The 27,036-nt window shown below is 47.0% G+C and overlaps 1 protein-coding gene across 2 annotated transcripts in view; it reads left to right on the top strand.

The window, feature by feature from the left end:
- Window positions 1-9,065: 9,065 nt before the first annotated feature.
- The window catches only part of TNPO2 (transportin 2), a 162,566-nt gene continuing 144,595 nt past the window's right edge, over window positions 9,066-27,036 (top strand). Inside the window, exon 1 of one of the 2 annotated variants that reach the window (XM_078689212.1) lies at window positions 9,066-9,265. The gene's annotated coding sequence lies outside the window, so the exon portion shown is untranslated. Of the gene's footprint in view, window positions 9,266-17,719; window positions 17,742-27,036 lie in introns of those variants that run through there. The other variant, XM_078689213.1, reaches the window with a different exon arrangement.

The following is a 27,036-nucleotide window of genomic DNA, read 5'->3' as shown; positions in this document are numbered from 1 at the left end:
GGCATTCGTGCTCCCCTTCTTCCAGCTCCCAGGGGACTTTCTATCCTCGGAGTTTCGCCTGAGCTTCCAGGATGTTCTACGTCGACGGGGTTGTCCCACTTTCCGACTCTTCTTCTCTTTCCACTACTCCGGAGTTCATCTCATCTTCCCCTGAAAGGACGATGTCATTTGGTTGAACCTGATTGTTCTTAGCCTGCGATTCTTCTTCTCTGGTCCACTGCAGTATCTTGTTGCACTTGGACATACGGTCTAGGGACGAAATGTTTCCGTCGCTAAGCAATGCGGCCCTGTTATACACTTCCTTTACTTGCAAGGGCGCACTGAACTTGCTGTCCACCTTTCTTCTCAACTGGGCTAGTTTGACTCACTCCACTTTCTAACAATGTCTCTTTCACATTACGCCTTTTGTTGAAGTGTTCTGTATATATTCTTTGTGCTCTTTCCAAGTTGTGGTGGACTACCGCAGGGGACCATTTGCTTGTGATGGTACGTTCCTTCCACGCAAGATTGTCCTTAGTGAAAGGGTTGTGCCCTCTCAGGATTTGGAGGGGACTATATCTTGTGCAAGTAGGGGTGATTCTGTAGGCCCACAACGTACTCCTCACTTCCTTTTCCCAGTCCTTACCCGCTCCTATTGCAGATTGTACGGAACCCATGATGACTCGGTTAAACCTTTCGGCTAAGCCATTGCCGGCCGGATGATATACGGATGTGTGTTTAATCTTGATGCCATTTCGTTCCATATAGTTGTTCCATTTTTCCAACGTGAACTGGGGTCCATTGTCACTCAGACTGGAGCGAGGAATGCCTTCTCGGAGGAAGGTGGCGGTAAGGAACTTCATTACCATCTCAGTGTCCATTTCCTCTTGGATGTCTATTTCTGGCCACTTGGAATACCTGTCTATGAGTACCACTACATATTTCGGTAATCCCTGTGCATCCAGCACTGGGCCTAGGATGTCTATCGACAACTCTTCCCATGGATTTGATGGGTTGTCGAACTTCCCCAGCGAAGGGCGCATCAACGTTCGCAATTTGTCCGCCCTTTGGCATTGTTCACATTCCCGAACATGTTTTTCGATCAGGCTATCCATTGCCGGCCACCAGTCCATCTGCTTTTCTCTCAGCTTCGTTTTCACAATGCCCAGGTGCCCTTCATGTAGAATGGCAAGTAAGTGCGGCACCAGTGACACGGGAGGAACTACTTTATCACCTCTGAACAGGAAGGTCGCTTGGTCTCCGATGGATAACTCGTCCCGCACCTCGAAGAACTTCCTGTGCTCTGTTTTCATGTGTCTCTTTTCCGGCCATCCTTGCAGTATGAAGTGCTTGACTTCCATGATGTCGGAATCGTCCTCATAGGCTTTCTTCCACTCTTGCCCGCTTATGATTTTTTCATGATCTTCCATGAACGCGACACTGACATCATCCTCTTCGGAGTACTGCAGGGCCTCCTCCACGGCTGAAGCTCGGTTGAGATAGTCGGCTACTTTGTTCCTTGCCCCCGGGATGTACTCGACGTCATACCTGTAGTCCAAAAACTTCAGAGTCATCTTGGCAATGTGTGGGATAGCATTCGCTTGTCCACTGGACGTGAGTACTTTGACCAGTGGTTTATGGTCTGTCTTGAGCCTGAATCTCGCACCCCATAGGAATTGGCGGAACTTCCCCATGCCCCATACCGCGGCTAACATCTCTTTTTCTATTACGCTGAACTTCTGCTCCGTGGGTGATAGTGACCTGGATGCGAAACTGATAGTAGCCATCTCCCCGTTCTTCATCTCCTGCATAAGGACTGCTCCCAGTCCTTTTTCACTTGCGTCTGTTGTTAGTATAGATTTCCCTTGCTGATCGAATCCCTGTAGAGGGACTGCCTTGCTAATGTCCTCCTTGATCCTCTGAAACTCCCCTTGTGCCTCATCCATCCACCCGAAGGATGTTTTGTCTCGTAGGAGTTGGCGCTGGTGGTGTGTCTTGGTGGCGAAGTGCTGCACGAATTTAATATAATACTCAGCCATCCTGATCTCATTGCCCATGTAGGTAACCGACGACATTCCAAATCGGCACTTCTCCCATTCTGCTGTGAGCCTGTTTCGTTCCAAGACCTGCAATACCTCCGACAGCTTTCTGTCATGGTCTGCTTGATCCTTGCCCATCACCAAGATGTCATCCTGGAAGTACTGTACTCCGTCTACATTCTTGAACAGTTTGTGCATAAGCTTCTGGAATACAGCCGGCGCAGACGTCAGCCCGAACGGCATCCGGCGGAACTGGTAGCATCCGAAGGGCGTTATGAAGGATGTCAGCTTGCGGCTCGTGTGGTGGAGAGCTATCTGATGGTAGGCCGAGGTGAGGTCGATGCTGGAAAACCATCTTATCTCCTTTGTTTTTGCTAGCATTTCGTCTATTCTTGGTAGTGGGAACTTCTCAACTATTATGATCTTGTTCAATTCCCTCAGATCCACGCACAAGCGGACCTTGCCATTGGGTTTCCTCGCCACCACCAGCGGGGCCAGCCACTCCGCACTATTTATCGGCTCGATGATGCCATTGTCTTCCAGCCTCTGTAATTCCTGTTGCACCACCTCTCTGATTGCCAGCGGTATATTTCTCACCTTGTGGGACACCGGTTTGGCGTCGGCCTTGAGGTCAATCTTGTGCGTACATTTTGTCAATTTTCTGACTCTCACTCCGAACACTGTGGGGAATTCTTCCTTCATTCTGGTGACGTCAGGCTATTGTTCCGGGCTGGTCATCAGAACTTGGGTAGTACCACCCGGGTTCGGCTGTATGCCTAGGTCGCCTTTGTCTACCCATTCTAGAACTGAAGGACCCTTTTCAGCCACATATAGCTTGCATTCTGCACTGCGATCTTTAAACTCGAATTTCAGGACTCGATATCCAACCATAGGGATGGGCTCTACCGTGAATGTGACTGGCCGAATGTCTGGAGGTTCTAGGTGAGGTCCTAGGCTGTGTTTGAAGAGTTCATTCCACACCGTACATTGTATTATGGTATACGGGGATCCTGAGTCTGCCACCATCTTGATCGGTACTCCCCCTAAGACTAGGTCACATTGCGGTTTCTTGGAGCGGGTGCACTTGATGCCCAGTATGTGTTCTTCGATGCACAGCATGTTGTCCTCCTCTTCTTCTTCTTCTTCCGCTCCTAACTCCTGGGCTACGTACTTGACTGTAGGTCTGTTCTGCTTGCGGCGACATACTTTCTCAAAGTGCCCTACAATTCCACAGAACATGCATTTGGCACGGAAAGCCGGGCAACGTTTGTCGTATGCCGCATGGGATGGACTGCCGCACTTATAGCACGCATTCTTGTCTCCTTGGTGGGTTTCTTCACCTGTGCTGGTCGAGGTGTCCACTTGGCTTGTGTCTTCCCGTCCACCGCTGCTGCTTTGCCCCTCTACGGTGGTTCTGCTTCGGTGACTCTGTTAACCATGGGCCTCGTGGCTGTCTCCCTTTTTGCCGCGTCTGCGCACCTTTTGGATAGTTCTGCCTTCTTTACCATGGCTATGGCTTCCTTTAGGGTCGCATCCCCATTTAACCACAGTTTGTCTTGGAATGCTGTGTTTGTGGTGTGCATGACTATTTGGTCTTTGATGAATTCGTCGTGTAAGGTGCCAAACTTACACGTGACCGCTAATTTCTTTAATGCTGCTACGTACTCATCTATGGACTCTCCCGCTGCTTGCGTCCTCTGTTGGAAGTTGTACCTGTCTATGGACGTGCACACCGCCAGTCTATAGTGGTTGTTTAGGTTGTCTATCGCGTGTTGGAACACGTCGTCATCTGCTGCCTGTCGCGGTGTGGGGACTAGATTTTGGAAAACTCTGATGCCTTCCAGGCCTAGGTTATGGAGTATTATTCTCTTCCTCCTCTTGCTGGGAAATGCCTCCCCGTTCTCATCCTTTAGGGCTTCCAGATAGTTCATAAAGTATTCCCTCCAATCCTCCCACTTCATCAAGAAATCCCCTGGTTTGGGTAGGAATGGGACTGGCGTAGTGAGCGAGGATGCCTGGGCACACATTTCCACTCGCCTCTCTGGTAGTACTTCTTGCCCTCTGGGACTGCCCGAGGCACTTAGCCTGTGCTGATGTGCTCGGTTTTGTTGAGGCCCAGAATCGCCCCCTCACTGTGCAGCGCGTGCTCAGCCAGGGCCTCGGGCTGACTGGGCGTGTTCTTCGAGCCTGATGGTGTTGTGCCTGATGGGAGGCTCACTCCCCCGGTTTCTCCCTCTCAGTGTGGTATAGTACTCACTGCGGACAAATCCCCCTTTTCTCCGCGTGCTTCCCTGATCCGTGGGTTGTGCGTGTCTAGGCTGCCAGTCGAGACCTCTGTCTCTGCCCACGTGGTGGGGTATGTGTGTCCTCTGCCTCTCGATCTAGGCGTATTCACCCAACTGGGGGCGGCTTCCGTGCGCGGGGGCTGCCCTCCTGCTGCGGCACTGTCCTCTTCCGTGCTCCCCTATGGTGTTGCCTGCCTGGGGCTGGTTCTCTCTCATGGTCACCCTTATGGTGGGTCTCCAGTTGGGTACCGTGGTTCGGCGTATATTGGTCTCAAGTTTCACAACTTTTTTTTTTTCGCCGGTCCCGGCCTCGTCGCCACTGTAATGATGCTAGTTGCCCCAAAAGATGAGCCTGACTCGAGTTGCAGGCCTGTAATGAGCTTTAATTTTATTCCACCAGGAGAGCGTCGGGAACACGTCCGCTCCGTGCTCGGACTGGGTGCTCTCTACACAAAATGGCAGTTAGGTTCTACGTCATCACGCAGCCGCGTAATGACTAGAGCGCAACACTACACACACCCTTATGATCATTGACCTTTGCTTTGCTAAACACTGTTTAATATTATTTCCCCACTGTAAAAATTGTTAGAATTGGGGGCGTTTATGGTTGTTTATAGTTGTCAATGATGAGGAGTACCAAGTTCTATAATTTTTTGTCAGGAGGGGGTCCTAACGCCGAAAAGATTTTGACACGGGGGTCTCTGCATCAAAAAGTTTGAAGACCTCTGGTGTAGACAAAAGGCAGTATACTAATGATAATAGTTGAACCCCTTTGATGTGTGTTTACTTGTGATGGGAGAAGGGTTTGGTATTAATTACCTCTCTCCCCTTCTTTTGTCATACATGTGAACAGTTTGTCCTTCGGAAACAGTATACTTGACAATTGGGAATAGGATAACCGATTTTTTTTTATTTATTTATATTTTTTTTTTTTTTTCAAAAACCTTTATTGTGCGTGAAAAGGAGAACAAATACGGGCCTACAACCAGCAGGCCGGCCACGATACTGTAGGCACAGATGGAAACAATGCAATTCCCCAGCGGCATCAGACAATACAGCATCAATTAGTAGCAGTCACACTATACGGGAATAGGTCGCCAAGGATAGGAGCAATGAGGTTTAAGTTTTTTAAATACGATCTAAATAGAAATCAGTGAAGAATAGATTCAAGAAGAGCTGAGTCCGTACAGTAGCTTCACAACTCGGGTAGGCAGTATATTTAAAAGCAACAGTAGAGATAAACACCCCATGGTATGGCAGTACAATGCAAAACAACAGGAGTATCAGTACACATTTATGCACCACCTACGGCGCCACCCACTCCCCACTAATCCCATGTCAGACCCAGAGCAGAAAAAGAACAAGAAAGCGCAGAAACGATAGAAAAAACAAGGCCCATAGAAACTAAAAAGAAAAACTAAATCCATCCCCCCACCCTACAACAATCCGGAGGCTACGGCCTACCCCCCCCCGGTAAAGTGCCTGTCGCCCTCTAAAGAACCCGAAATATAGAGAAGAGAAGAAAGAAACGAAAAGAAATAAAGATTCTCACTCATGAAGAGGAGAAAAGGTAAAGAAAAAACCTTCACAAGTGATAAAGGGAGCAAGGAAGGACAGTCCCAGAACTCCCATTAAAGAGGGGGGGGGAGGAGCCAATACAACAGAACTCCCGGACACCCAGCCAAAAAGGACCCATACGCCATTAGAATCGAAAAAGGACAAAGGCCGAAAAAACAAGGGGGTTACAAACGCGGTACACAAGAGCGCAAACCGGATCTAGAAAAACCACCCCAAATGTAGAGTAGACAACAGGATATGAGCAGCTCCAAACCACAGTCGAAGGTGTCAGGATAGACAAGAAGCAAAGTAAACGTGAGGAGCTGAAGCGTTGAAACGCGCCAAAAAGGCGCCACAGTTATAAACCACAGAAAATAGGCCAATGCAAGTGAACAACCGGAACCCCCTAGCCCTATATAAGTCGCAAACGATAACCACACCATGGTACCCGCCCGAAACCCGCCCCAGCCAGAACAAAGAGGAAGATGGCCGCCCCAGGCAGTGCAGAGACAAAGAGAAATAAAATGGACGCCACCCTGTACAGGCAACCCCCCGTCCCACGGAACATGGCCGGCAAGTCAGGCACCCAAAACTATTTCAACAGAGCCGGCGGCTCGCTAGGTACCAGGATAACCTGTTGTAGCGCCGACTACGCCGCAGACAAGAGTGCTATGGTAGAATGGATGCACTGCGAGCGAGAGCTGAGCCATAACCAATAACATCCAACCAGCTGGAAAATCAAGGCGCGCTCTGCGTGCGGTCACACAGCCCCCCTACAACATCTCGAACCCAACCCCCATCAGGTAAGAGAACAGTACAGCAAAGAGACCGCCTAACCCTGGCCCGATTTCAGACGCCCTCCAGTACATAGCCCTCCATGAGTGTCGATCCCCTCCACAACAAAGGAATAAGATGGAAACAAAAAGGAGGGGGTAGACTCACGAATACAAAATGGACGGCGCCACACATCCACGAATGTATCGCTCACAACAAAAAGAGTCACAAAAGTACTCAGAGAAAGCAGATACAACAGTGGGAAAGGCGGAGGCTCTGACGAGATAGTTTTCAAGGGGGCCAGGAGTAGAACAGACAGCAGTCCCATCTCCGGTAATACCAGCGAAGGCGATGAAACCGCAGCCAATTGTGGGAACAATGTATCACAGGCAGAGTCGATGTGCGATCGTCCGCAAACGCCAGTCACGGCAGAACTAAACTCAGTCCAACTGGAAACACTTGGCAACACAGTGTCATTAGCAGGAATCATCAAGGGAGCGATCAGCGGTTGACGAGAGCAGCCCTTCCGAATCTTCGCCAGGTCCAAGGCAATGTCGTCGAGCGTGTCACTGAACCCCTGGGACCCTCGCAGTAGCGTCGCCCGCAGGTCACACAGGGCCGACAGGACATCTCCATAAGACAGAGTAGGCAGCGCGCCCCCACTGCCCATAACACCGGTGGGAGCAGGCAAGGCGATCCCCGGCACAGCCACGATATCACGAGCAAGGGGCAATGGCGGACGGCCACCCCCGTCCCACAAATCAGCGGGGACATCCATGGCGCCCACAAGCCAGTAGCAGGAGCCTGGGGGGTGCGACACGGGGCAGCAGTCACTCCGTCTCCCACCGCTGCGAGTTAAAATATAGCGTCGCCAGTGAGGAGCCCCCGTCAGCAGATTCAGGGCAAACGGGCGGTCAGCCAGATTCAGGAGAGTCCCGCAATGAATTAGAGTCACCCCCTCTCAGCACGAAACAAAGGAGCCGGAGTGCCGTGCGGTCATCCCTGCAGTGCTTGCCGATCACAATGTGTGGCACTCTGCGGCATCCGGGATGCCGTCGACCATGCTCCAGGGAAAGCCGCCACTGTCAGGATGCGGGCGCTCTGCAGGCAGGTTTCTCGTCCCCACTATGCCGAGGTCCGGTAGTGAGCGGCGAGGAGCGCTGGGGCAATGGCGTCGGGACGGGCACCCGGCTATCTAAGCCTTCCGGACGAGCCGAGAGTCCGGCGGATCACGGGCGAATGCAGCGCTTCGCCCCCGTCAAAGCAGTCGACGGGTCGGGCAGGATGGTAGACAGGATAGCGTGACGGCATACATGCCAACAGACCCGATTCAGGCGGGAGACTACCGATTTTAAAAGCCAAAAATGGCTTTATTTTGGCCGTCTCCCGCCTGAAATTGCATTTTCTACAACAGAAGTCAATGGGGAATTTTCATTCTCCCGATTTTTTCTTTTAAATCTCCCACTGCCTGGTCCTTAAATGTTGGCATGTATGTGACGGGGCTCAAGGGCTGGCGGAGCCGGGAGCCTACGCGTCCGCTCCGGTCGCCATCTTGGCTCCTCCTCCCAGGATAACCGATTTTATGCTGTTCTTTTGTAGGCACAGACCCGAAAAATTATGTTCAATAGACCGGCTGAGATCCTCAATGAAGAAAGGCGAAAAGGAAGTGGTGTATTCCTTGATGGTTATACCATTTTCTATTACGTGATTAGTGTACATATGGACACTTGTTGCTTTGATTCCAAACTTCTCTTGGAAGTGTAGTTTTCAAGTTATTAAAGGCAACAAAGGCATAAACTGTGAAACTACTGCTATTCAAATAAAGTGAAAATAGCGATGCATAAGCCTTGTCTTTCTGTGCTTAACCCAATTTAAACTTTCCTTTTCAGCAGCTAAAAAATATACATTCTGTCTTGAATACTTAGGAAATGTTACATTCCCAACCCAAAGTTAAAACAGGAGGCGGCCATCTTAGATGGGTGGTGTCGGCTATACGACTATATTGAAAATAGGAGAGAAGACGGACTATTGCAAAGTATTTTCCCTTTGTCGAAATAAATCGACGGCCATCTTAAAACAATTTCTACTCGCAGTATTTTTTAGAAATCTATATATAAATAGCAACATAAATGTAAAATGCATCTACATACTCGCTTAAGAAAGATAGCTTCTCCTAAAATATGTATTTAGTTATTGAGGTATAGATTTAGTTAACAGTACGTTATGTAAATTTAAGAATGGTTGAGTACGTCGATAATACCATTTTTATTAAACTCGTCAGTTTAACTGTAGTAGTTACTTAGTAATCTTTAAGTAGTATTTACTGAACTTTAAAGTTCTTGCTATAGAGTCCAAGATGACCGCCAGATTATTGTGTTGCCAGATAGCGAATCTTTCCCGTTGTCCTTCTTTTATATTTGTCAGATGAATCAGTACTCGTTTCCTGAGAGGCACGCTGTAGACGTGGGTGGCTGTATGGTTAGACGATCTTTTCTGATTGGACAATCGAAAATTTGAACGTCTGAACTACGGTGGCCACGCGAGGGCAAAAGTGTTCGGAACGCGCTTGACCCTCCTTCCTGTGTGCGCGCGGCCGGCGGAGGCAGAGAGTTCCCGCCTGAGGCCCAGCAGGTACCGGGGAAGGCCGGGTGGGATCCGGGTCGGCCAAGAGCCATCTAGATGTAAATAAAAATATAGGGGGCTAATGGCTTGTTCAATTATAAGCAGTAAGTTGAGCGATGTAGGTCGAGAAGCGTGTCTGGACCCAAGGGGGGGTTTGAAGCGTAAAAAAGGGTACAGGGAGGGACGTGCGGGCTTCGCTTTGGTGGCCTGTGGTTTGGTGTTGTGGTCCGGAGGAGGAAAGTTGGTTTGCGGTGGAGTTTTTGACCGTCACGGTTATTGAACCTAGGGCACCAAGTTGGGAGACAGAGATTGGTGTATTGCGTGTGCATCTGGGTCGGGACCCAAAGCAGGATGCTGTTTCTCGGAGGCCCTTCGGGAGTTGGTGCGGAGACTTACGTACAGGGGTTTTGGTGGAACGGTAGTCGTGGGGCCTACTGGTTGTGTCTTTGAGCTACTGGGTTGGTTGAGGAGCTGATGGAGGCTTTTGGGTCAAGTCTCGAGACCATCAATTATACCGGGCTTCTGTGGAAAGTCGAATTATGTTAAGTCATAGGATAACGATTCTCAGGTAGAATAAACATCTCGCTCACTGTGGGTAAGACTGTTTCTAATATATGCACCGTAGTTTAATTCGAAGGGTCAGGTGTTGCTTCCGGAGTGTCCTATGACCTGGAGGAGGATGGCATCCTCCGTATTACTTGTTGTCGTGGGGTGTTGTTTGCTTTGCGTCGTGGCAGATGGTGTTGGTGAAATGTGAGGGTCAGGTGGAGCCCGGGATTATGAGGTGGTGCCACCATGAGAGGCGAAGCTTGGCTTATGTTAGACATGGCGAGAATACCTATAAGTTAATGCCCAGTTTTGCAATTGTGCAGCAACAGTCGTCGTCGTGTACTGCCTGCTTACAGGTTCTAGGAAAGAGTTTCACCTGGGGTCAACCCAGTGGCTTGGACCCAAGTTAATTTGGGGGGGTGCCTATTGGTTCAATCAGAGTACTTGTAAAGCGTGCTGAGGGGAGAGGGGTTCAGCTACTGCTCGAAGAGCCAGGTATTGAGGAGTCTTCTGAAGGCGAGTAGGTCTTGGGTCTGCCGTAGGTGGGTAGGGAGGGTGTTCCAGGTCTTGGCGGGGAGGTAGGAGAAGGATCTGGTGCCGGAGGTTGTTCGTTGGATGCGGGGGACATCGGCGAGGCTGGTGGAGCGGAGCTGGCGTGTCGGGGTGTAGAAGTTGAGTTTGCTGTTCAGGTAGGCTGGTCCGGCGTTGTGGAGTGCTCTGTGTTCGTGGGTGAGGAGCTTGAAGGTGATCCTCTTGTTGACGGAGAGCCAGTGTGGGTCTCTCAGGTGGGGTGTGATGTGGTTGCGGCGGGGACGTTGACGATCAGTCTGGCGGAGGCGTTTTGGATGTGTTGTAGTCATCGTAGGTGTTTGGCTGGGATTCCTGTGTAGAGTGCGTTGCCGTAGTCCAGTCTGCTGCTGACGAGGGCCTGTGTCACCGTTCTTGTTTCGGTCGGGATCCACTTGTAGATCCTGTGGAGCATGCGGAGGATATTGTAGCAGGAGGAGGAGACGGTGGTGACCTGTTTAGACATGGAGAGGGATGAGTCTAGGATGAATCCTAGGTTGCGTGCATGGCCGGTGGGTGTCAGTGCTGCTCCCAGTGTGGTCGGCTACCAGGAGTCGTCCCAGGCTGAGGGGGTGGGTCCGAGGATGAGTACCTCCGTCTTGTCCGAGTTTAGCTTCAGACGGCTATTCTGCATCCAGTCGGTGACGGCCTTCATTCTCTCGTGGTGGTTGATGTTGGCAGTGTGCGGGTCCTTGGTGAGGGAGAGGATGAGCTGGGTGTCGTTGGTGTAGGAGGTGATGTTGAGGTCGTGTTGGCGGGCCACATGTGCGAGGGGGGGCCATGTAGATGCTGAACAGCATTGGGCTGAGGGATGAGCCCTGGGGTACGCCGCAGATGTCGGTGGCCTCGGATCGGGAGGCGGACGCTCTGGTTTATGCCGGAGAGGAAGGACGTGGTCCAGTCTAGGGCCTTCTCTTAGATTTCGGCTTCTAGGGGGCGTGTCTTAAGAGTGCGATGGCAGACTGTGTCGAAGGCGTCGGACAGGTCCAGGAGGATGAGGGCTGATGTTTCGCCGTTGTCTAGTTGGCGCCTGGTGTCTTCTGTGGCGGCGGTGAGGGCTGTCTCGGAGCTGTGGTTTGGTCTGAACCCGGACTGGGACAGGTCCAAGATCTTGTTGTGTTCCAGGTGGCGGGCCAGTTGCACGTTGACGATTTTCTCGATGACCTTCACCGGGAGCAGGGATATGGGCCGGAAGTTCAACAGTTAAATAACCAAATTGAACACGCTACTCAAATGTATTGTTCATAGATGTTTGGATCCTATTCTACCCCTTACTTAAATGTATCTAAACTTGAGCGTGTATGTAATGGCAGGAAGAACTCAAGCTGTTTAGACCGGCAGTAGTGACTGATTACATCTGAGGAGGAGCTCTGCTGGGATTGGAAAAAGGTGATTTGCAGGCTGCGCATCTTGGTTTGGTAGCTCAGTATTGTGGTTTCAGAAATTACCCAATATTTTGACGTCTGGTTTTTGCACGACCAAAAACACGTGCAGATTTTGACGGTTGTTGGTCTTGTGTAGGTCTTCTGTAAACGTTCTCCCATTTAGGCCCTAATTATGATTGACCGGTGCATTCCCACGGGTCTAGTAACCGCAGGCTTTTTTTAGGAGGGCATACTAAAACCCAGTGTGAAACACCGGAGATGAGGGGAAAAGGTGGAAATTGGAGTGGCAACTGATTCAAAAATCCTGGGAATAACAGGGATGTCTTATAATCAGGGCCATCGTTTGTAAAGGAGACCTTTGATCTTTTAGATCTCAAGGGCCTGTTTACAAAACAGAGCTCACAGTGGGCTTTGGCTAGCTCATAATTTACCATTGGTTGGCTTTGTCACATGGCTAACTTCCTTTAAAGTCTGGCAGTACCCAAGAACTTTTGATTTTGGTGTGTGTGTGTGTATGTATGTATGTGTGTGTGTATATATATATATATATATATATATATATATATATATATATATATATATATATATATATATATATATATATATAATTCAGCCAACCCTCTTAATTTGTAGATATTCAAATTTTTCTTCTGCCCATTACAGCACGGGGAAATGGGCTTTCAGCATTGGCTAACTACTTTGAGTAACTGCACTCTGGCCTTTCAGAGTGCGCACATCCACTCTATTTTCTCCAGTGTCTGGGACTACTATGGCAATGTGTGCTTTTTGAGACAAAATAATGTGGCTTTTTTCCATTTTTTTTTTAACTTTTATTTTTTAATAAAGTTAGTTCTGGCTATGACAGGAGTCCCAACCCTTTTCTGAAGTGGGCTACTTCATCATCATCCTCTTGAGCTACTGAAGACATTGTTACTAGACTCCCCAAGCCCAGCTTCATTGACTTTAAGGCTAATGTCCATAGAGCCAGACACTGACTTGAAAAAATACTGTTACCAGGGGAGCTATAACATGGTTGCCATGTGTCAGTGGTCTTTGGGGATGTATGAATGGGATATATGTGTAAGTGTGACTGAGAGCCAATTTACCTGTGGCACAGGACATACCCTTTGCCATTTGCAGAGTAGTTAAGGACTGCCTTTAGAAGCAAGAGACCTGCTGTTTATAAATATGACCATTTGAAGTGGGAGACTATTAAAATGAGTTAACTTAACCATTAAGATAACTTCTTATTTTGCATTTCTCCTGTTTAAAAGCATTCACGAAACATTTTGTTCTCATACTCCAGTACTGTTTACAAGGACTTTTATTGAAGAGTTAAGTTTCTTGGTGCTTCAGTACTTCTCAGTGCCTTGGGTCATAAATCTGACTGAGCATTGCTCATTATCTAGTCCTGCTATCTGCTGCATGAAGATAATGCAAAATAAACATCCTTTCCTTAGTTTTAAACTGAACATGTGACCCTGTGCTTATTTAGAAATTAACTCAAGCTGTGAGCTACTCTGAAGGCGTTTGAGCTACCAGTTGCTCCCAATAAACTCTTTGGAGACATCTGGGTTAGTGCATTGCAGCTCCCACAGTGTTTTTCATAAAAAAACTGGGAAAACAAAGGCTGACAGTCACCCCAAGCTTTTTGTTGCTCTTTGTGCAACTGCACAAAGAGCCGGGCCCTTTGCTGCTGCCACTCAGTAGCATTCACTTTTTAACCCCACCACGCTTCTTGCTCCACTGTTGTTCCCCAAAATACACTACTCTACTACCCCACCATGCCCTTCTGTTCCACCTTACCATTTTTTATTCATTTTTTGGGATGCTCAAACATTTCAAATTGCTGCAGGAAAAATAAAACATATCTTAAGGTATTTCAAAACTATGTTAATGTCAGTATTCTAAATTGTTATAAATGGCCTGCTATATTTTTCACTCAGTCTGAACAAAATATAAAAATAACATATATTGTTGAAGTCATTACATCCCATCTTTTGGGCCTATTGGCTTTGCCAATTCTGTTTTGCACATGCTGTATGGCATTGGCAACAAAAACATAGGAGTTATGATACACGTTGTGCATAGTACTTCTGCCCACATTATTCAATGACCTGCACATGAGTTCCGAGCGAAGCTCACCAGAAAGCTGCACGTGAGGGTGAGAGCAGTACCGACCATGGGGAAGTATTTCACAGGGAAACTATAATGAAGTGCTTAACGAAAAAGAAAAAAACAGTTCCTTAAAAGTGGACAGTAGAAGGCTACAAATCAGCCAGTCAAAATGGTGGCAAAGAAGCTATACTCTTTAGTAGGTCAGACAAAAAAAGAGGACGGCAAGCTGTCTCAAGTCGTGCTGTGCTCTGCAAATTAAACACACTACTACAAGAATCTCAACCTCTGGATCAAAACCCAACACAGCTTCTGGTACAGTGGAAGAAACTCTTCTAGACTGAGCTGGATGGTTCCAATGTGAACTTGGAGACTTCATGTAGAATTCAGTGTTACAAAATATGTTTTTCTGCATGGGCTTCTTTGATATTTTGTCTCTTGCTGAGCTTATGTTTTTGCTAGCTTTGTAGCTATGCACTTCCCCATCTCCTGGCTAACCACCAGTAAAGTGCCTCTGCTCCTACTTTAAACACGGCTAATTTGACCTGTGTCTAATTGGTACATGTAACGTCCCTAGAATAGCCTGAGTGTTAAGTGCCACTACTGGACTGTAGCACCTATTGTTATCCAGACTGGCAAACCGCCTCTTTGACTGCACAGTGTCTCATCCTGCAAGACAGGTCTGAGCCTCATGTAAAACTTAGGGACACTTAAAAAGGAGAGAACTCCATTCCAAGACCGTGTTTGTGGATCCACTGTCCTTCCAGGCTGCTGTCTTTGGATTTATTGTGGGTACAGTGTCTACCAAAAACTGGATTTTGACTTTAGATCATCATAAACTCCCTACATGCACCCCCAGCCTTCGGAGCCCAGTTTAGTGTGGCCGAAGACTCAGGCTGTCTTGAGTGTCCAATATTTGTACATTTTTCTCAGGACCTTTTACCCCAATGGTAAGTGTCTCCCCAGAGGGTCATTCCTTCCCACAAGCGTGTGCCATGTCTACATCTGGTATCTGTTTTAGGTCCTTAAAGGACCTAAAGAAAATCAGATCTGTACTGAACCTGCGGTCTGCAATCTGAGGTGAGCCCTCGAGGACTGGACCTGCTCTGCCATACCCGGAACAAAGAAGTGGACTCCAAATTTCATACGGCTGAAAATGCCCCAATGAATGGCATTTTGTGCCTATTTGTAGTAAGGGGAACAAATCTCTGCTTGCTTATTTTATTTTTTATTTATTTATTTAAAAAGTTTTATATAGCGCTAGCTTGACCCGTAGGTATCAGAGCGCTTTACATACACACTGTGAAAAACAAAAGGACAATTACATTACATAGAAGGCTGTCAGTGAATAAGCAAACCAAGGATAAAGAATACCGCATGAAAAATAAATAACAGTGCAACGGAGAGGGAGAGAACAGTAAAAAGGAAAAGGTGATTAGCCTCGTCCGTTCATCAACTATCCTTGAATGGGAGTCAACTCCGGTATTGAAGTCTGGGTTAGTTGACGTTGGTCAGGAAAGTATTTGTTAAGGAGATGAAGTTTCAGGTCCCCTTTGAAACAGGAGAAGGAGGGGTTGCATCTGAGGACTCCAGGGAGAGTGTTCCATATCCTGGGAGCGTTGCCAGAAAATGATCGGTATTGGGTGGTTTTCTTTTTCATTTTCGGAGGAATGAGAAGGAGTGAGTTGAAGCTTCTCAATGTTCTGGATTGACCTGCTATTACCAGTTTGTTGTTCAGGTAGTTGGGGGGCGGAGAGTGGAGGGTTTTGTGTGTGATGCAGGCCAGCTTGTAAATACATCTCCCTTCCATGGGAAGCCATTTGAGAGAGTTGAAGTGATGTGTTCTAATCTTCTTACTCCAGATACAAGTCGAACTGACATGTTCAGCACTGCCCGTAGAGGGGCTAGGTGAGCTTTTGGGGTCCCTGGAAAGATGGCGTTCCCGTAGTCGATTTTAGAGAGAACTAGGGATTGGACTACTGTCTTGAGGTCATCATGGGAAATGAAATGAAATGAACTGAAAATGGATTTCTAAAGCGCATGGCTGCCCTTGAGCGTCCCAGCGCTAAATGTACACTCAGACAGAACTCCTCTGATCAGCACCCTGAGATGTTAGTCGTTATGGGGGAAAAGAAAAGTTTTCAGAGTTTTTCGAAATCTGGCCAAGCTGGGTTCTTTCCTCATTGCTGTTGGGAGGGAGTTCCACAGCTGTCCAGCATTTATTGAAAAACGACGTCCCCCAGTCCTTGCTCTTTTTGCTCTCGGGATTACCACCAGGTTCTCCTCGCCAGAGCGGAGCGTTCTTGATGATTTGTAGGGGCGGATCAGGTCTTTTAGGATCGGAGGACCTGTCCCTTGGAGGACTCTGAACACGGTACAGAGCGCTTTGAATTTCACTCTCGCTCTTATGGGCAGCCAATGAAGCGCTTTCAAGGCCGGTTTAGCTGATGCTCTTCTGGCTGTATTCGTCAGCAGTCTGGCGGCTGCATTCTGTGCCCTCTGGAGCACGTTCAGAGTGTACTCTGGCGCTGCCAAGAAGAGGGCGTTGTTATAATCTAGTCTTGACAGAATAAGGCCCTGTACTAGTAATTTTCTGGAGTCTGGGGGGAGAAGGGGCATGGCTTTCCGTATTAAACAGAGCAGACCGTAACAGCTCCCTGCAGTTTTTTTCGCCTGAGTGTGCATTGACAGCTCCGGTTCTAACCAGACGCCAAGACTTTTTATGGATTCTTTCGGGGTCGGGGGGTCCCCTAGACAAGAAGGCCACATACATTTGGGGAGGGAGGTACAGAGATTTCCCAGAAGCATCACCTCTATTTTAGAGCCATTAAGCTTGAGTCTCGAGTCTGCCATCCATGCCATGATGTTGGTAAGGCAGGCGGCAAACTTTTCTCCGTGGCTCTCTGCGAGCGATAGCGAAACAATCAATTGGGTGTCATCCGCATATGTTGCGAGTTTCACTCCAAAGGGTGCGACCTCCCCCTCCAGTGGGGCCATATAGACGTTAAAAAGCGTAGGGCTCAGCGATGAGCCCTGCGGGACACCACACTGAAGGGGGGTGGGCACTGATCTTCTATTGCCCTCGCACACATGATATGTTCGCTCACTCAAGAATGACGTCAGCCAGGTGAGGCCAACTCTCTTACTCCCAGCTCTTCCAGCCGGTGGATCAAGATCTTGTGATCCACCGTGTCAAATGCGGCACTCAGATCCAGGAGGACCAGAGCTGCTGATCCTCCTGAATCTAAGATGCACCTGCCCTCTTCTACCATAGCAATCAGCGCCGAGTCAGTACCCTGACCGGGCCGAAAGCCAGTTTGGGAGTGCCGCAACAGCTCGTTGGTTTCCAAGAAGGACGAGAGCTGCCGGTTGACCCATTTCTCTGCGATTGTTCCCATCCCTGGCAGTAAGGAATTTGGCCGAAAGTTGGAGAAATCGGCGGGGTCAAGCCCAGCTTTTTTCAGCAGGGGTAGGTCAAGGCCTGGGAACTTTAGCCACATTGTCACCCCCATCCACAAGCTAGTAGCAGGCATAAAAATGACATCTCTTGGCACCCTCTTCAGATAATTTTCTGGACGGGCAGAAGATAAGGAGGTTTGTAACTGCTGTTGGTGATCCGAGCATAGCCCTGAAGTACTGGACTGGCTTTCTCTTGTACTCCAGAATGGAAGTCGACTCCAATGGCCGGTTGGCTGACCTGTGCAGCTACAGCGAGACGAAAAGCTGCAAGAGATCTTTTCCTGGAAGTACCCAGCTGCCAAAGTGATATTTGAGCCTGAACTAGAGCCTGCTGTTCTCTCCTCTGAAGTCTTGGGGGATTTAGAAGTGTACTCTTGTGGTGGATTGGCACTTAAAAGACCAAGTCGAAGGTAAACTATTTGACAAGGTGCTAATTCACGGTCAGCCTGAAATCAAGCCTATGTCCTGGTCTGCCGCTACCATTGGTGCATTGTGGTGCCATTTTTTTTACTTCGAAATTTAAAACTTCTCCTGCTCCCCCCCCCCCCTATTCATTATTGATCTTCCCCGCTTGTTAAATTTTGCTCTATTTTTCTAATTTGGTTTGGGATTTTTGTTTTTTTAATTGACTTTATTACGGTTTTGGTATTGTAGAAATACTTTGCACTTTGTCCTAAGTTAAGCTTGTCTGCTCTATGCTATGGTTATGAGAGTGAGGGTTAGACTGGTTAAAGTAGTGACTTTGAGGGGTTCATCCTGACAAGGTGTGATTTATTCCTTGAGGTGGATTGTAACACACTCCTGCTAGTGAACCAATTTCTTACATTATGCACAAGTTCAAAAGGATAGTGAAGAGGCTATGCACCCAGAGAGGGACAAATGGAAGACGAGAAAGGAAAGCCATGAAATCTGAAGCAAGAAAGCCAATCCGCAGTACGCAGCAGGCACACTAGGAGGTCTTTTGGCAACAGACGGCTAAATGTTATCTGTAGGTGAGACCTAAAAAGACAGTCTTACGTCATCTGCCACCACCCACTCCATTACATTCCTACTCAATTTCTCTGCCATGGGGACTCTGTGACAGCCAGTGGATCCATATGCAGCACCCTGCTCTGGAAACACAAGGTTAGCGGTTAATCCATTGCTTGTTGTTGCCTAATGGGATGAGTCCTGTGCTTTCAAGGAAAGCATTCTTACATTTACTCCTGATTCTTTAGTTTGCAGTAGTTAATAGTAGAGAGGTGTGATCAGAGCCCTCCTTAGTCTATGGCAGTGGTCATCAAACTTTTTTATGCTTCTCTCCCCCCCCCCCCCCCCCCCCCCCCCCCCCCCCCCCACACACACCCAGTATTAAAACAACAAAAAAATCATTGGTCCCATCTTCCGAATTTCACAAATATTATATTCTATATGCAATGTTTAAGTATATATAACTTTTTTAAACATTAGTTATGTTAAACCTTTTAAAAATGGCCCATTAAAGTTGCTGACTGCTAATAATTTTCTTTTAGCTTTAAACAAAGCACTCCTATCAGCATAATGCTGTTTTTTACCAGATCCTGCTACCTAATGCCCCCCACCCCCTCCCCCAGGATCAGAGCTAAGGCCCCCCAGTTTGAGGACCTCTGGTCTATGGCATGACCATTTTAATCTCTGGATAGCAGGCTGCGAGGCCATCATCCTCTCGCTCAAAATATCTCATACTTTCTGATTTTCTATCGGTGGGTAGGAAAGTTGGGAATATATGGAAAGTGTCTGGACTGCCTAGGCCCGGCAGCTCTTACCCCAGGATGGAGGTGCCACAGGAGGACTTGGGTGTTTTGGACAGGGGCACCACAGGAGGACTGGTGGGTTCTGGACAGGGGCTGAGGGCTCAGGTCTTTCTCTGTAGCCAGCCCCTCTGGCTCAAGTTTCACCGGCACCAGAAGCAGAAGATCATTACGAAGCGGGTCATTTTGTGGTGGAATAATTTTGAATGCAGGCATTAAAATGACTGCAACAGTATTTTCAAACTTTTACCGATGCGGGTTAAGCCATTTGAAATCATCCTTGCTTGGAGTAAACAAACCGGCAGGTATTTGGGTATTAATGCACATGCGGATAACTATTGACACTTGTTTTAATATTAACCTATTTGACATCTCAGCCTAGGAGAGACCATATTAGCACCGGTCAGTAGCGTTATTGGTCTTTCGTGCCCAGTCAGTTGTCTAAAACCTTTTAATCTGTAATGTTCTTTTTTTAATTATTTGGTGGCTCTCCCCATGCCTTGGTTGCCAGGTCCTTTTCCTTAACACCAGTGGGACATTATGAGATAACTCCTCCAATCCGAAAGAACCAGTTTGTGGTCTGGAGAGCTGTAAATCAATTTTAAAAGAAAGACCTACTTTTTGATGGGTGCCTTTATCATCAATGGACCGCTATAAAAACCAATGTTTTTAAAGTAATAACAAACCCAATGTGCAACAAACTGGACCATTACACAGGACACATTATCCTGTGGAATAATTTATTTTCCAAACAGTTATGTTTATCTTTAGAAAATGTGGTATTTGACCCATCGCAAGTTGTATTTAGTTTTGTTTAGTTTGCAGGCAAACACCATTCAGACTAAATTTTGTACATTTACTTGGGCCTGGCACAACTTTTCTAGCTCTGTTACCGACATACACTTTAATTGCATTTCTGCAATTATAGAACATTTTTAATACACCTGAGGTTTCAGCTGCTATTTTATAGCGGAGTGAGTGAGCTTGTATAGAACATGGGATTGGTGTTAAATATGATTTTATTTACTACTTCATTATCAGTTTGCTTATCTTTTTTTTTTTTTTTTAATGAGGATTGATGTCTGCGGGCTCCTCTGACAGAATGTAGTGCCTGTGGGTGGACTGTACACATTTAGGGGCTGAGGGGGTTGTGGTTTATTTGTAGTTCTGAGATATGATGGCGACAAGGATTTTAAAAGTATCAAAACAAGAGGAGCAAGCAATAGAACTGGTTTGGGGTGGCTTCCTTTTCAAGCACCTCTATGCAGTTCTATAGACACAGCCTTTGTGTGGGGTGATGCCCCTCACACCTGGATAATCTCAGGTCTGGAGCACCCACAACGGAGGCACAAAGGTGTGAACCATTTGCATCTGGTTATGAAAAAACACCGATAGTGATCAGAAATTGGAGAAAAATGCTGGTCTCACAGAATGGAAGCTTCTTGTCCTGAACAACAAGCTGAACCCCCCCCCCCCCCCCACCCCCCCACCCCACCATCTACCAAGTGACAGTGCACCTTAGTAGATTTCCATACAAGCCTTGTATGTCTCCTTTGTCCTCACCTCACTGTCTCCTCCTTGAAGTTACGTCGGATCACACACACACACCATAGCTTTATTCTTCTGCTCTCCCACTCCTGAACCCTATATGGCTACCTATTACTAGCAAAAAGCTCGTACAGAAGACCTGCGCTAAATTCGGCATTGCGATAATGGGCGATTTGTTTCCGGATGGTCATATTTTTTGTCCGACAGAGTCCTTGTTCCCTGACGCCCCACATTCATGGACAGATTCGTGCTTTTGAGAATCCGTTCTGCCCTGCGAGCTACACTCCCTGATCACCCTCTAGAACCTCCTTCCTTCAGGCAGCGAGAGAGGGGTACATCTTGTGTCTCAGATCTACAAGGCATGCGCTGCCATCGTACCGATTAACGATGACAAAATACGCAGTGCTTGGGAGACTGACTTGGGTAATCCAATAACAGATAAACAGTGGGCAGCTTGCCGTGCAGTTACGCACAATGTTTCCCTTAATAGCCGCCACAAACTGATTCACTTTAAGTTTCTTCGTATGATTTACATTACCCCTTCCAGACTCCCTGGCATAGCACCCGCACCACTGCGCGAGATGCAATGCGCCACAAGCAGACTTCGCTTGGACCTGTCCGCGCATACATACATTCTGGATAGACGTTCCTAAGATAGTGAGTGGCATGGTTAAGGTGCCCATGATTCCCTTGCCTGAGATTGCACTGCTGGGGTATGTAGCGCAGTTCCCCCTAGCAACTCACTATTAGTTTTACTGGCTAAAAGAGAAGTATCCATTTATTGGGGTGGCAGAGCTGCACCTTCGGTGAAGGGATGGCTAAAGAGCATGGCTTCTTGTTCCACATACAGCGGCCCATACGCAACAGCAATCCCACCCACTTCCAGACACACAGATATATGGGGTCCCCACGCAGAAGGAACAGGGCATAGTCCCATCCGGGGTGGGTTAGGCCATCCCAATGGGCATGTCAATAGTCAAATACACAAAATAATAGACCTACTTTTTGATGTTCATGCAGTTTATGTATTTTCTTGTCTGGGTTACAAGCATCGTTTATGTAATCCCGGGATAAGTATTATTATCATAGAGCACATGTTCTGAGTTGAAAGGCTTGGTATATGAAACGTACCGTCATCCTGTGACATCGATTGAGCCCACGACAGTATGTATTACATTTGCTTTATGCTTGCCAAATTATTTCACTTGTCCCAGTGTACTGCTTTATGTATACCTAAATGCAAAATAAAGTTATACAAAAAAATAATCTCCAAGCCTATCAATCCCACCAACCATTCACCTGAAACCACATAGCCCCCACTAATGATCACACCTAACTGGCAATAATATATCACAAAGGAACTGGAGTACATGGATGCAAGTTTTCTTGAGAGCACGTTACTATTCACAACCACTGGTCTAACCTTGGGTCCCGGAATAGTGTGCTACCCGCCGCAAAGAGACTCGCCGCCCCGTCGGGGGTAGTAAGCCAATTACAAGGACGCATCCGTTGTATTTTTGTGTTCTTTTATTTTAAATGTGGTTTTTATGGCCTGTGCAGCATAGCCTCAGTAAAAAGCATTGTCCAAGCCAATAGGTGTCCATTAGCAGCCAAAAGCTAGGACCTAAGTTGCTACTTTCATAAAGGGTGGCTTTTACACACTACTTCATTTTTAGTGTACTGCTCCAAGACTAGCATCCACAATCTTGGATGAGAGAAAAAAGATGATGGGCATGTAATGCCACGTGTGCATATTCATTCTCGCGATAAGTCACTGTAAGGTTGTTCAGCGTCTGCAAATGGAATCATTGTTGCTGTTCCTTTTCAGCAAGTGGCCACTTTTTAGGTCTCACCTACGCAACGCGTATGCGCTGCATAGGAGTGACCTAATGCCATCGGTCCCCCTTTTAAGCCACAACAGTGCACGCGTTCCATTGTCTTCAATGGCAACGCGTACACATGTGGCTATTCCCTTGCGGGCTCGAGTGCTGACACCATATGCTTGTAATTAACTTGCAAACATATGGTGTCAGTGCTCGTTCCCGTAAGGGAAACCGGCGCAGGCCCCCCTTCTCTCTCCCCCCTGCTCCCAGCGCGAGGCGCAGCGCGCTTGTTTTTTTTTATGGCAGTCCCCCCTGGGCACAAGCAGGCATCCACTTCTGTCTTTTTGCTGCAATCGGCTGTAATGACAGAAGTGGATGCATGCTTGTGCCCCGGGGCGGACTGCAGGACAGCCGAGAATTAGTTTCCGCTTCCATCTGACCGAACCGGCCAGACAGGTCTGCTTTGCAAATGCTGGCTTCTTTTGCGATCTGACAGCTATTTACCACAGTAAGAGTAGGTATTTGTTCCAATTTTCCAAATCTAAGGATGGACTCCTTGCTGAGGTGTGAGGGAGGGTGTTTATCTATCCCCCTGGTGAGAGCTTGTCTGGATAGACGTGCTGATAGCAAGGAAAACCAGCCGCTGTGATGAGCTGCCACACAGGTCATTGACTGGCCGAGCTTGGCATGTTTCTGTCAGGTTCTTTTGGGTTTGGCTGTATTTACAAGTGCAGGCGTTGCAGTGCTCCACCCGCTGCCTGTCGTGTAGCCACCATCACCTGGCTTTTGAATGCATCCTTTCATGGCCTTAAGAATGTACCCTCACCGTCTTGCACAAGAGTACAATGCACAATTATCGTGCATAATAAGTGGGTTGCTAAAAATGACAGCAGCCTCATTGTGCTAGGTGAGTGCAAATGTGTGCGTGGAAATCGAGAGAAATTACGTAATTACTTTACATGCTGAGTGCGGCTCATACGATACTAAACCCCAAAGAAGCTTCCGCAATGAGAAGTACTTAAGGTAGCTTAGGTTGTGTTGGCTTGTTCTATTTCGAAACCTGGCACTTACAAGCGCCTGAAATGCAGGATGCCACGCCCACTGCCTGCCTTGTTCTGCAGCTCATGCTGAGAGCCAATCATGCACCTACAGGAAGGCTCTTTGCAAGCGTCTAGTTCACAAGTCTGTCCCCTTGTTATATGGTGTGTAGCAACCCTCAGCACTTGCAGTGTCCATGTCTTTCTTCCAACTGATACCATTTGTTCGTGCCCAATGACCCTTCTTGAGATGGATGCACAGGGTCTTGGTAATCACAGTAGTTTATTTAGGCATGGCCCCTGCGTCAGTTTCATCTGTTTCACCAGACTATTTTGTTTTTCTGATAATGCATAATATACATACATAAAGGGCCATTTGGTCAGAAGGCTTCATCCATTGGGCAATTTAATCATTTTGATTCTTCAACCCGTTGGTGCACATTGTTCAAATCTGCCTGAACATAGTTCCTTTAGCTTTAGTGACAAAGCTTGTTCAAAGTGTGCATTTTTATTTATTTTCACATAAATGTAAGGTTTTTATTTTCCTGCACTAGGCAACCCAGTTAAATTTGGATTTATATTTCCATCTGCTTTTTAGGATCTTGCTGTAAAGTGTTTAAGTAACATTGTAGTGGCATGTGATTTGAGTGCTTGGTTAAGTTGTGATTTATTCCTGACTGTCACAAGCAATGATACTAAAATGCATGAAGCAGCTTGGTAGGCAGTTTCTTAAATGCTAGTAAAACAGCAACATCAATATTTTTTAGATATGCAATTTTTATTGCAACCATAAGTGGCCATGTTCATATGGGTGCATGTTTTATTTTTTTCGTAGGATATGCTTCCAATAAAACAAGCATTTGCAAAGACAATAGGTCTGTCTTATGGGGGCACAGAATGAGAATAATACACATTGTCCCCTGTATTTCCGCAGGACTGAACCAATTATCTGAGTACAAACAGGACCCAACTGCAGCCGATAGTGAACCGGCTCAGAACGAGTGCTTGTTTTTACATGGAGTGGACCTCAGGCGTTTGCTTGGCTTTCCCGTTTTCTTTTATGAAATTTTTCCCCCAAAGAGATCCTTTTTGTTTGTACTAAATAAGGCCGCATGCCATTCGCAGAACACTTGCAGTTGTAAGACACATTTGGATGTTATGAAGTGCTGCCCGGAGGCGTTGGTGGTCCTTTCAACTAGTGCATCAAAGATTCCCTGGCATTGTAGGTGAGACAAGCCTTACATTCACAGCAGCTATTGCAATCTGATATTACTGCAGGCAGTTGTGCACTCGTGAATCCATGACCAGTACATAACGTGTAATGCACATGGAGTGTCAGTGCCACACAGTTATCTTAGGGGAAACTATCCCAGTTCCGGGCATGTCCGAAAACAAGTGAAGTTTTCGTGTGCAGCACACCCATACAGTAATCTACACATCCCACTTTCAATGTCTATCTGAACTCCATGTCGATGAATTGCAATGTAACACTGACATTTATGCAAATAACAGATTAAACTATGTCTTCACGCCTGAATAGGTTTACTTTCATTAGGTAGAACACTTCTCCTCATTTTTTCTCCCTAAAATGTTTGAAAAAACGAGTCCGCTGGAGCTGGAGTCAGGCTGGTCACTTGGAAGCCCAAAAACTGCTCAGATTAGCTGTAAACCTACCCACTGAGCTATTTTATCTACAGCTTGGCTGGTTGAATGAATGCTTGGGCAAATGAATACTTGGGCAGACGGATGTGGTTAGGTGGATGCGTGAATTTATCCAGAGACCAGCCTCTGTGTGGCTGAATATATAATATAGACAGAAACCAGTTGTAGTTATGAAAATAGCTTTGTGTAAATATAGCGCTACACTCAAGCAGCGGCTGGAAAATCCGTGTCCTTTGTCACCACAGCATATCCTTCATTTTTAAAAAGCCAACATGCCTTCACCATGGGATACCCTACAAGAGCTTGTAAGGCCAGTCTCTAATTCGGTAGCATTAGTTTTAGGGCTGTCTAGGTTGCACAATAAAACAGAGTTCAATTAGGAGTTACAAAAGTGATAGATACCATGCGAGAACGGCGCCTACCAAAGACATTAAGGGGCCGGCAGCGCCAAGATCGCAGGCTGCGGCATTGCACTGGGCTTGGTGTATACCCCAGCACGGGAAGTCACTTGAACACGGCAGCTTCTGCACTTTATATTCTTTACTGCTTTGGGGAGTTTTCTGGACTCCTAAGTGCGCAGTGCACTCTACATTTCGTGGTGGGTTTACTTTATGTTCTCACTGCTCGCAAGTCAAATTTCACGGTGGGCACAAGTGACTGGAAACAACTTTTCTAGCTCCCTGGCGCCTCTCCAGATTTATGGAAGCTGCTGACTCGTATTATAGGTGCAATATTTTGAATGTCAGAACGTATAACCTTTCATGGCTCCTCGTGGCACAAGGGGCACATTTTGCCCATTTCCCACATATTAAAGAACAGACGTTACATTGTGAATGAGTGAAATAACACTACTGTTGTGTGCTATGACTGTTTAGGAGGAACACAGGAGGAGGGGCCATCGCGCACACTGCCAGGAGTTGGGATCGAAAACCAAATTAAACACTGAATGAAATCGCCTGGAAGGGGAACCAAGCGCATAAAAGAGGGACCATGCACCAATAAAAAGGCAGCATTTCTTACTGCCACAACAAACAAGCATTTGCAATGCAATAGGTCGCGCATTTGCGAGATTTAGAGCTATTGGCATTGTAAATGACGAGGCCTTTTATTTACGTTTTAAAAACAAAAACATAAAAGTAATTGTCATTTACAATGCCAATAGCTCAAACTCATGTAAATGCGAGACCTATTGCATTGCAAATGCTTATTTCCTATTGTAACTCAGAATTGGTAAAGCCAGTAGGTCTTGGCACAGCTAAAGGCAATTTTGTTTTGTGCCATAATTTGGTAATCTGCTTAGTTGCTGCTGCGCAACACTTTGTAGTGACAAGTTGTCTGGGAGTCTGCTTGGGTTACCAGCTAAGACCTCTTACAGATAGGTGATCTCTTGATCCTCCAAGGTAATTTTCCAATAGTGCACCACTATCCTGTTGAATCTTTCCAGCCTTTCCATACATTGCCCCTCTGCCATCTCCAGTTGTTTAGAGACCATCCAGCACCACTAGTTCACCTTCAGTCTGGCCACATATTGACCATGCTTTGTTTGCTTGTTGCTTCTGCAATTCGTATATAAAGACTGGGATAGTATGACATTTCAGGACCTATAATCTTGCGCATTTTACTGATATGCTAGTTTTTTCTTCTTAACTGATAAACTAGTCTCGTGTGTCCAGACTTGCTTTGCAGTACCCAAGCAGCGGCATCTCTGGATATACTGGTATTTGATAGCTGATTAAGCACCCAACCAGTTTTGACTGTCTGTTAAACAGTAATGTCTGACTTTCTGTTTTAAGTGGTGGGGTGCTTTAACAGGATGATCCTTTCGACAAGCCCAACGTGGGGCAAATTTCTTGGATATCTACTAAA

The sequence above is a fragment of the Lissotriton helveticus genome, chromosome 1_1, assembly GCF_964261635.1.
Source record: "Lissotriton helveticus chromosome 1_1, aLisHel1.1, whole genome shotgun sequence".
NCBI classification, from domain to species: Eukaryota; Metazoa; Chordata; class Amphibia; order Caudata; family Salamandridae; genus Lissotriton; species Lissotriton helveticus.
The sequence above is the reverse complement of the archived record's forward strand: the minus strand, read 5'-3'. Positions and strand labels throughout refer to the sequence as shown.